At 35.8% G+C, this 11,325-nt stretch overlaps 1 long non-coding RNA gene across 1 annotated transcript; it reads right to left on the reverse strand.

The window, feature by feature from the left end:
- Nucleotides 1–2,890: 2,890 nt before the first annotated feature.
- On the reverse strand, nt 2,891–3,591 carry LOC117222963 (uncharacterized). Its single transcript, XR_004490798.2, has 3 exons — nt 3,457–3,591; nt 3,302–3,391; nt 2,891–3,213 (listed from the first exon to the last, which is right to left on the reverse strand). It is a non-coding gene; the product is annotated as an uncharacterized LOC117222963 (long non-coding RNA).
- Between the last annotated feature and the right edge of the window lie 7,734 nt (nt 3,592–11,325).

Below are 11,325 nucleotides of genomic sequence, written 5' to 3' on the forward strand. Positions count from 1 at the left end.
TAATGCACTTGAAGGTGTATTAGTTACATTTTCATTTTCATCGGTTGTCTACGATATTTCGTTTATCATATTTTTAATCTAAGTTGCAATTTTATTTCCTACTTTAACGTTATCGAAAGTTATATTTTTAGTTCCAGGATCATTTTACGCGAGAGTAAATAATTCGGACACTGAAAAAGAGGAAGAATTTAAAACCACTTTACAAATGTCTTTCATTGGTAGATTTAATATAAACTTAAATTATAAAAACGAATATATATAGAATAGCTTTTTTCCTTGGTCCTTTATAACCTTTGTTAACATTTAAATAAAAAAATAAAACTTCATCTTATTTTAGAAATATGACGAACCAAATATCACTGTCAACCGATGAAAATGAAAAGGTAACTAATATATTTTAAAGTGCATTAGATTTTACACTTGAAGAAATAAAAAATCTAAAGTAGAAATAATTTTCTCATATTATTTTATCATATTATTTCTACCGTTGAATTTATACACTATCAGATTAGAATTTTAGTTTAGACTAGATTTTATTTTCTCATATATATATTATTTTTGTTACCTCTAGTTCCAATTATAAATAACAGCATTCGGAAAATGAATTTGATTCTGGGAGTTATTGATTGATGGGAGTTATTTGATTCTATTTGATTCTGCGAATGATTCTACAGATATTTGTGTAATTGTTAACGTTGAAACCTGTTCGATCAATTATCGAAACGAAAGATATACCTGGTTTGTAAAAACTACACAACGTTTTAATTGTTTCATATACAACATTTGAAATGTTTCGCATAGATCGAAAATCTTCATTTTAGATTGACAAGCAGAGAAAAATTTTAATACATTGACAGCGGCTTGTTGCTGCAGTGCAAATTGGTGAACATGACATATTCATTCGGCGCAGCGACATAAAGCAAGATCTGAAACGTCAGAGTCCCCATACAATCTAGCTTTTATCGCTTGAATCTAGATCGAGCGGCTGCTCAAGATTCGCACATCCAAAAATCCAGGCAGCAGTAACACCGGCCAGCCTCCATTATTCAGATGCTATCCTCATAGCGACTGCTGTTTCTGCTTTCCGTCTGGCGCGAGAGCTTCACCCGGCTGGCGCGGCGGTGTTTGCCTCTCGAGCAGGTCCCGAAGTCAAAAAGCCGGCTAAACCGTTGCTCTTTCATCAGCTAATGCACATAGGTCCGGTTCGTCAGTTTCCTGGCTGTCGGTTATGCGTGCCATCCGACGTGGCAGAGAAAGGGTAGAAAAAACAGAGAGAGAGAGAGGGAGAGGAGCAGAGAGGGAGTAGAGATTCCGATTGTTTCAAGCGACCGGATCCTTTTCGCTCCTCTGGCCGGATAAGCCGGTGCAAATTGGAACCGGAACGGAGGGTCGAGCTTGGACCGAATTTTGGTTTTATACCGAACTCGTGTTACTCTCTCGAGTTATTTGCAACAGGATGCTGGTCTATCGCGTACCGAATACGCCCCCGCGAACCGAGAGCGTTGTACCAAATAACGATTCCCTTTTCACTGACCGATTAACTGATTGAAACTGATCAGTTACAATTAATTTATGGGGAGGCGGACATTGCATAGTTTGCGCGTGATTTCGGGCGCACTCGCGAGACACGAATCACGGTGTTTGTGGATGAACAGTGTTAGAGATTGCGCTAGGCGCGTCGGTGCAATTGAGCGAAACCCTTTTATCTTCTAGCGTGGATTAATCGTGTTTCGATTGTGGATATTTGTACATCGATGACGTTCACTTTCAGTATCACGTTCGCTATCATTTTTTAAATTTATTTCATCCCCGTAATCGTTCAATGTAGAAATGCTGCTTTTATCATAATTTCTGCAGAAATGGTAACAGTAACTTGGCAAGGAGTATTTAACCAGAAACAATATAGTACCGGATTAATTAAAATAAAAAGCGATATTGCTTGCCTTTTGGTAACTTTTAATTGGACATATATAGCGGATGTAGGAAGTATTCGTACACTTTTTATAACGGAATAACATTTTTATAATTCGGTCAAACGGTCTAAATTATTTTTTGGCCGTTAGAGTGATTAGTTTACTAGACAATGGCTGAAACATTATTTTGTAAAATTGTAATTTGTTGACATGATAAAAGAATTAAAAAATGATGTTTTTTTAACTTTTTTATCTGAGCCTATAACGAAAATTAAAAAAATGCATTTTGTAGATCAGCATGTTTATAAGTCAAAGTTAAATTTTCGTTATGGGCTCAGATAAAACAGTTGAGAAAAACATCATTTTTTAATTCTTTTATCATGCCAACCAATTGCAATTTTTGAAAACAGTTTTTCAGCCATTGTCTAATAAATGAATCTCTCAAAATTTAGATCGCTTGGCCTAATTATAAAAAAGTTATTCCGTTTTAAAAGATGCGCGAATATTTTCGTGTCTCGTTGTATCTGTCGCGTATTTGAAGTTTCCACGTCCAATTTGAAGTTTCATCAAGACTTTTATATTTATATTGCAGAATTTTATAGGTTTAACAAATCCCGGTTTTTTAATTAATTCGTTATCACTGCTTTGCACCAAATACTTATTACCGGGGGTTGTAATTGGCTTATGATATTAGCACTAGAACTACCACAAATCAGTTTATATAATTAATAGAAATTTATAATATAATAAAAATCATTATAATTATAATAGAAATCATACGAAGTTTAAGCAAATTAAATACAATTCTCATTGTTATGAAACAATATACATCACTCGTGTTTAGAGTTCGGCAGTTCTCGTGTTAAGCGGTCATATCTTGACCAATGATCACCTATTTCTCGATATATAATATATATGAATTTTATCATTCACGATGCATAATTTTAGTCACAAAAAAACGAGGTCTAATATCAAAGTATATTCAGAAAATGAGGTTTATTACAATCTAAAGCATTACAAAGTTTTTCCCCTACGTTATCAAAAGCTACAGTAAATCATTAAAACCTCGCGTTCAAATGTTACACATAATTAATATTAAATAGCATTAAATGAGTACATTTACGGTTAGATATTATAAAAAACGTGATCAATAGAGTTCAGAAGTAAAATCGATTCTGTATATAGTTGATTAAAGATGTTCTCGTATTAAGTGCTGTGCTGTATTGGGTATTAAGTGCTTCGATTCCCCTTGTTCTGGGAGCAATCTAGCTTAATAGGCACTTAGGTTATCGTCGAGAAGCTGCGAACAATGCATTCGGATTCCATTTATGTGCAAACGTTAATCGAACCATTTGCAATTGATTAATAAACGCTAAAGGCATGCGTACCTGTGTTGTTGTGTAAAATAGTCGTAAAAAGTGCTCGATTCTTTTGCATGTTTTGTCCAATTGACGTAGGCGACCAGCTGATGATCTTATCTGTAACAGTTATCAGATCGTTGGAAATATATTAGGTCATTTCATTATATTATTGCTGCACGTACCTTCCTTATCTCGTAACGCGCAGTCAGTGTCATGCTCTTCCACGTAGCAGTACCAAATTTATGAACAGGTGGAAAAATTCGCCAACTGCAAATCGTCTCCCAAAGCGAAGAATTCTTCTGTCTTTATAGCAAGCACGTGACCTGTAATGTTACGTGGAATCTTTAATTTTCAGACGATCGCATTGCATTCTCGACAAATTCTGAATGTCGAGGATTTCAAACGAAGTGACCCCAATGCCATTAACCTAATACTGCCAATTAATTTGAAACTTTACGAAGACAATAAAAATAAAATCGATGCTTATAAAATTCTAACCTTCAAATTTAAAGCAGCCGATCGCTTTCTTGAATAATCGAAACCCTTTTATAATTTTCTGGAGCCATGCAACTACAGCAGCCGCTTCCGAATCTAGAATGTTACACTACAGAATAATAATTTCAATTTCAATGCGATCTAATAATTTCTGACAAGATCGATGTTTCTGCTTAAAACCATTACCGCATGTTTCGGAATCGTGCATCAATAAGTCCGCGTCTTTGGAGTTCATCCGTGCAACGGTCTTCATGGGGAAAATTCGAAAAGTCGCGCTCTTCGTGCAGTAGGCTCGTTGTAACGTGGCAACGGAACTGCATCCCCGTGAACACAAGGAACGGCAAAAAGTTTCGTGACGGTCGTCACAAGTTCGTCATCCATCCAGTTAAATTCCAGTCGGATTATCTTCCATGTTTTCCGGCATAATGTCCGCACAAGTTGGCAAGAGCGACCGCTTAAACTCCGGCAATAAATGGAAAGCTGCGCGAGACCCGTCGAAGTCTTGAAGGACAAGCGGTAAACTTGGAACATTCGTAGTTCCTCTTCTCTCTCTCTTTCTCTCTCTCTCTCTCTCTCTTGCCACGCGCGTTTTCTTCTTTTGTCCAATAAATTCCTCGTCGACGCTCTCCCGGCGGCGCACACGAACCACCTGTTTTTAAGCAGAATTTCATGCTGTCTACGCGAGACCGGGATGACGAACGAATATCCGCGAGAACAACGCCGACAGCGCCGAACTTTTACGAAAAGTCGGCTAACAGCAACTGTTGTATTTGCATGGAGTGCAGCATGCACTTTTGTATAGAGCCGAGCGCGAAGATGATTAGCCGCCGGATAACGCGAGCCGCGGTCCGAATTATTTCACAAGAATTTTTCCAGGCTTTTACGTAACGTACGGTGTGTGAAACGACCTTGAAAATTTTTGAAGTGCTGCAGCCTTCCGTTTTTTAAAGGATAAATTGTTGAAATATTCAAAATGTAGCAAATAGGGCAGAGAAGCCTGTGCTCTGTTAGTGGATTTCAGAAATTTCGTAAATGAAAACAACTTTAGCAATTTAATTGATAGAATCTTGAAAACTTAAAAGTAACTTTCAATGTTTCTTTTATGGATATCAATTTTCTCACGAAACAAATATTAAATCTGTTAATATTAGGAGAAAGAAAAGATAAGTTTTGAACCCAGTTATTGTGTGCCTCTAGTCTACGAAGATCAGTTACTGTGTCTCCACCTCGTATAATATTTAATATGATTTAATAAATTTTATTTTCTGGAGAAAAAATATAATATTATAATTAGAAACGGGATTTATAATATATTGCAAATATACTCGAACTTCTACGAAGTAGTAGTAGTAAAGTAGGTTCCTCTGTAATTACTTTGGCGAAAAGAAACAGTACTTTCAAGTACACTCGAATTTTAATCAAATAGACTCGAAACTGTCATAAATATTATATTAGAAATTCTCTGATCTTCCTACTCACTCTTTTTGTTACTTTTAAAAGTAATTATGTGTAATTATATTGCAATGCATAATTAAATTCTATATGTATAGTCATCGCGCGACAAGAAAGCATTTCTGTGTTTGCGTTCCCCCTCTTACTAGCTGCCCCACTGCCGCAGCTATCGGTCGTTAGCGACTGCCGTCGATTTTCGCCACCGTTTTCGACCAATAGCGACCGATAGCAGCTATTAAGAGGGAGAATATGAACGCTGAAGCAATCCTTAAAAGCAGGAAATATTATTGATGAAAAAAGAAATAGGTTACAAGTCAAATATTGCAAATAAAATGTTATTTCTAAACAATTGTAAATTAGATGAATAAAATCCAATTATAAGCACTATATTGAACATATTAATTGAAACTGTTACATAATCTTGATTTTCAAGATTCGAGTACTACTTATGAAAGGTTCAAATCTCCATAACATCGAAGTACTTCTAAGCACCTCTTCGAAATCTGAAAATAGTAATTCCAGAGTTTGATATCTAAATATTTCTATAAAATGGATACATTTTAACTCCTTGTCAATTTCGCAAATTTAACGAAATCGGTTCAAAAAATGGCTAACTGGCACTTTTAATAAATTTGGTTACGTTATTCTGATGTAAAAGAAGTGGATTCTAGTAGTAAATGATTTTCTTTTATTTATAAAAGTGAAAAAATAATTTGTAAATACATACAATGCAATTCATACCATTTTTTAAAAAGCTGTATGTTTATATATACATATAAAGTCCGTGACTCTCGCAGGCTGGACTGGTAAGGGATTAAGTATAATCATTGAAATATTATTGCTTCTGAGAAGTATTCAAAACCTGTGCGATGAATCATAGTTATTTAAGTTAACTCGGTTTTGCAAGTACATATTGAACTTGATCCCATCTCTAATTATAATGTCATTCAAAAGTTCACATCATGGTCGACTGCTTTAATAAAATTTCATATTTATATTTCTCCTCTTTAAAAATGTGTGTTGTATAACTCCGTCCCCTGGTAAGTAGCGCAATAACTAAACAATAACAAAATAGGTTTAGTTACTGCACATTGCAAACAAGCTACTGAAATAGAAAACTAAAACTAAAAATTCAAATAAACAATCACTGTTTCCGTAATCTTAAAACGTTTCACTAACTGCAATTAACATTGTGATATCTTACCTAAAATAATTTATTTTACCAAATATGAATCTTCATTCGTTCAGCATTTTCTTAAGCATTTTCATAAATAGACTGCGGATTTGTATGCAAAATAAAAATTGTCTGCATCATTTGAAAGAAATAAAAACTATACTGCAAGTATACTCTTTTGTTCACTAATCATTTTAATAGATTAAAAGTAACAGATTGATACTTTTAAGTTCTTTTATACTTTCTATTGTTTTAAATTACAACTATTCAATGTCACCATAAATGCATAACATCCGCAGTCCGTTTATAAGTCTTACAGAAAATTTCGTAAATTCAGTATATAAAAATTGAATTGATTTTTCTGCTAATTTAAGAACTTCCGTCTTCTACGTGTCTAATTTTAACGAACAAATAATGAATTTAATTTAATTTAACTCCCTTGTTTACACTTAGCATGCATTTTTTTTATCAACGAAGGGTTTGTACGTATATAAAACTCGTGAAAAACAGACATTATCGGGAAAACCAAAGCTTTTAATTGTTTTATCCGAAGTATCACTCTCACGTACGGTGTTTACAAAAGCGTGAAAAACATTACGAGTAATAAAATGATATCAGGAGGTTGCGCAATATTTTGTGGAAACAGTGATAAGCATGAAAGCCTTCCCTTAATGATAAAGTTGAAAATAATATGAAGCACGAGATGAAACAAGGATCGTTGGACAGGAGATTTGGATTTAAACCGAGTAGTCACAAACAGGGCGTTACACAAGTGCTTTTTAATTCATCAGAATAGAATCGTACCATCGGAGAGAACATTTTTTTCTTGCTACAGGAAAATATTAAACCCGGCTCCAATACTGTTAAAAGTTTCGAGTCCTGTTGGTCGTTGTTCTGTACCAGCTTTTCTGTCATAACTTCGTGCAGTAAAATGTTGCAATACACATTCCATAGTTTTTAGTTTATTCATTCAGTTACATTGCTTTAAATTGCTGTCTGCCAACATAAATTTGAATAAGGTCCTAATAATTCATTTGCTAGTAGTTCACTAGATAATTAGAACGTGGATCTTTAAGCAAATTCTCATTTTCATTAATCATTTTCACAAGTATATAATTCATCTATTTATGACCGTCCTCAGTTGTATTTCTCAAATTTTCGAAACAAACTTTTCAAGATACAATTCCATTGTAACAGCAATTTATTTAATTTATTTACCGAAAATTGTATAATTACAATTATAAGAATATATTAAAATATACTTGGTCAAAATCACCCGGTAACCGCAATCCGATAGTTAAAGACCTATAGAAGGGAAAACTTTTTTACGTCATCTAGAAAGTTCTTCATGGTGAACATAAAATAATGGATACAAGTAATTCCCATCAACGTGCACATTTCTTGCATTTTCTTGCAAACTAGCTTGTATCATATTTAGACTGTGGATTTATATGAAAAATAAAAATATTTTATCTGAATTCTATCAAACAAAGGTTGCGTAATTTATTTTCCATTTTAATGATTTATATACGTTGAAAATAATATAAGTATAGTCTTCAAGCAACAAGAAGGCACCTTCGTGTTTATATTCTCTCTCTTACTAGTTGCCGCAGCTAGTAAGAGGAGGAATATTACACAAAGGTGCCTTCTTGTCGCGTGTGGACTATACTTTAGGACTATACTATACATTTTTTCTTTTAATGCGTCTTCTTTTTTATATTTTACTGACTCATTTTTACTATAAATGCATAAAATTCCGCAATCTAAACATAACTGCATACAGATACGCAATCTAAACATAAGTGCGTAAAGATTCGCAGTCTAATCATAACTGCGTAAAGATCCGAAGTCTAATTATCACGTTTCTAAACGAGCTCTGCTTTTCCCTATCATCGAGTAGCTACCATAAGAATTCAAAATTAACGAACAAAACGAAATGATAATACTTACTCTAATTTTTCACTGCATGGCAAATAATTAACAAAATAAGTTGCTTAAAAATATTTCAATAAAATTGTATTAAATATAATTAAAAGCAGAAACATGACACAGAGCGAGCCGCTCCAATCACCAATTTCTCGCACGAAGTTACGACAAATCAGCATTCTAATTAGCATAACAGCTGAAAAGATACATACCTTAACATCCCAGGATGTTAACCATGGCATCTTCACCCATGACATCGATGTCGCCCTGTTTTGTTTCTGATCCCTATTACTATTATCCCCGGGCTTTCGACGGTTCCGTATCACGAATGCGTAATATCGGCGAGCAAACTTTTCCTGCTCACGATAGGAAAGTCTTGAACGAGCTTCTCCGGTTTCTTCGGCTCGCGAAACTTTTCCACGAGATTGTTTGTCTTCCTTGCGATTCCTGGGCCTCCGCACGATATCTTGAATGCCTAAGGAAAGCTCTCCTTTGAAAAAAAACTGCGCTGAATCCCGGCTATCCTTGTCCCGCGGCGATACACAGTAGCTCGTTCAGATCAGAGTGTTCCGAGATCTTTCTGCAGGAATCGTCGAGACGAATATTCTACGTCTCTCAGCTCGATACAAGGGTAGTGGAGCCGGTTACTGCAGGATGATCGATTGCTATGCTTTTGGTTTGTTTTTGGGACATAATTATCTTTCTTATCGCGACGCGTACCTTGTCGCACCGTTTTGTCTCACTGTTTGGGTTTAAGCTACGATCGATTTAGACGTCGCCATTTTTGAGACTAGTTTTAGTGTGTCTTTGACAATTTTATTAGTTTATAACTCGGGTGGGGCCGAAGGGTATCGGCTGGCTTTCCTGGGAAAGTCGTGCCGCTCTCAATGGCACTTGGCGTGGCCTAAACCCACACAGGGCGCCAAGGGGGCTCCACTGTTTATTTCCCGTATTTCCATGGGATACAGCGAGTGTCATTGTGCGCGATGGCACCGTTCTTGGCATCAAACTGTCGGAGCCACCCCCCATAGTCTCTGCCCCGATAGGCTATCTCTAATTGGTGGAGCGGTTTCTTACCTCCACGTTTCTGCGGACCGACGAAGTCCGCATTAGAATCTCGTCTTCCGTCATTGGAATCTCATCGTTCGTTATTAGAATCTCGTCTTCCGTCATTAGAATCTCATCGTTCGTTGTTGGAGTCTTCTTTGTCGCAGTGTTTTTAAAATGTACGCATTTGTTTCAAACTACTGCTTCAATCATTCTTGGAACATTACGACACCTTCGTTGCACATTGGGTTCAACAGAAGACGTACATACATCAGTGAATATTACCCGTGGAAAACTGTGCGTACCCGTTACATTTATATCTATCAAATTAATTATATCGAATATTTGTATTCAGGAATAAACGAAATGAAAGAATAACAAAATTTAATATGTCTTACCCGATAAATATAATGTGCATTATATCGGAAAGGTAACCAGAGGCACAGCAATTGGTCACCCCGCAGTAACCGGCTCTACTAGACTATTTCCTGGTAAACAATTTGCTACCCTCCAGCTCCTTGACAACGTATTCCGACACACTCGAGCAGAATCGTCGTCTGCCTCCGAAGAGACACTTCGCTCAGTGAATGTCCCGTTCTCGCGTATTTTGGGGTCGCTGATGGACCGTCGGGTCCGTAGAACGCGATTCTTCCCGAAGATACTCCGAATTCTGCGAGTTCCACGGATAACTTTGCGAAAGTATTCCGAGACTCCGTCGAAATGCCGCGGACAAGAAAATAGAATGTCCGGTCGACGACGCGCTGGCTCCTCGACGATCATCCGATGATTTACGCTGATATTTTGGGCACTCGACTGGACCTGGTCGATGTCCAATTCCGCCATTTAGAGGGTAGATTAACTCCTCTTTAGGAATTGCTTGTCAAACTTCTTGATTTGTGGTTGCTCTTTTGTTTGTAGAATCGGTTGCTTCGAAAAACTGCGGATTATGCTTATTTTTGACGGAAGTTGGCGGATGACGTTTGAGACGAACAGAATAGACTGCGAATTTTGTGCATTTACGACAAATATGAATCGGTGCAATTTAAAGCAGCGGGCAGATTAAACGAATCCAAGAAGCCTTTCGGCTGGTTAAGATCGTTAAAGAAAGAAAAGAACTTGTGTCTGACATCTGTTTCTGGCATTTCATGCGAAGGATTTTTATTTTCCATTAAGATGCACGGTTTAATGATGCAGCGAATGTATGATATACAAATCGGTGAAGACATAAACGGAATTTAAGAATATTTTGCTCACGCATAGAAATCTGTATAGATCAAATTTGTAATATACAACTGCCTCAAATCTGTATAGAAACATCAAAATTTATATAAATGCCCAGATGAATTAAGATATAAATGAATATATCAAAATCTGTAGAAATAGATTAAATCAAAAAGATTGGAAATTAGAAATAGATTAGAAAAACCTGTATTAAATCTAAATAACTGCATTGAAGTCTGTATGAATGCGTCAAAATCTGCTATCACCGTTTAAATCTTTATAATCGATTTAAATCTCGATTTCAATTTTTATAGATTCATCGTAATTTATATAAATGCAACGAAAGTTATATTGATCGATTAAAATTATTTATGTATGAATATATTCAAATTTGTATAGATATATAAAAATTTATAATAATGCAACGAAATCTGTATTAATGCATACGATTCCAGGTAAATTTATATAAAATGCATGTAAACGTAAATAAATATAAAAAATACTTTAAAATCTAGAAATAAACACATCAGACGCCGTATAAATGCACCGAAATCTGCACAATTGCACAAGAATCCACAGTTTACTACCAATCTTACGATCCCACGACGCCCAAAAGTAGCTAAAGCAATCTTGCACACCTTACGAACGCAATCCAAGAATCCTCCTAGAATTTCCGTAACACAGTTTCTGCAGTAGTTCCAACCTAGACGCTCCAAGCTCGTTCACCTAATTAATC

The sequence above is a fragment of the Megalopta genalis genome, chromosome 12, assembly GCF_051020955.1.
Source record: "Megalopta genalis isolate 19385.01 chromosome 12, iyMegGena1_principal, whole genome shotgun sequence".
NCBI lineage: Eukaryota > Metazoa > Arthropoda > Insecta > Hymenoptera > Halictidae > Megalopta > Megalopta genalis.